The sequence below is a fragment of the Cydia fagiglandana genome, chromosome Z (assembly GCF_963556715.1).
Source record: "Cydia fagiglandana chromosome Z, ilCydFagi1.1, whole genome shotgun sequence".
Lineage (NCBI taxonomy): Eukaryota > Metazoa > Arthropoda > Insecta > Lepidoptera > Tortricidae > Cydia > Cydia fagiglandana.
Genome location: NC_085959.1, coordinates 11,392,878 through 11,393,285, shown reverse-complemented (window position 1 = coordinate 11,393,285; position 408 = coordinate 11,392,878).

Here is a 408-nt window from a genome sequence, read left to right as displayed (position 1 = left end):
CGATGTCGGGAACGTATAAATTATACTATCTAACAAACAGGCAGACAGAGAGATTTATTTTTGCTTTTATAATTTTATTAGCTTCTGCTCGCGACTTCGTCTGCGTGGGATTGACAATGATGATGATGATCAAGAGCATGTCTGGATCGGATTTGTACACGGTACTCTTTTTAAATATAGTTAGGTGCCAAACCCAGGTGACAAGAAAACGGAACAGCCAAGTAATTAGGTATAACTGTCCAAGAAGTGTTAAGTTACAAATTAAACGTCGCCATAAAATGCAACGACATAGTAAAACTGTATTTTACGTCATAATCGATACCCGGCCTCTGGAAGGCCCCTATTATCAGAACACGAATATAGAATACTAATGGCACAAACAAATTCGCTTTCCATGGAGGTTGCTTA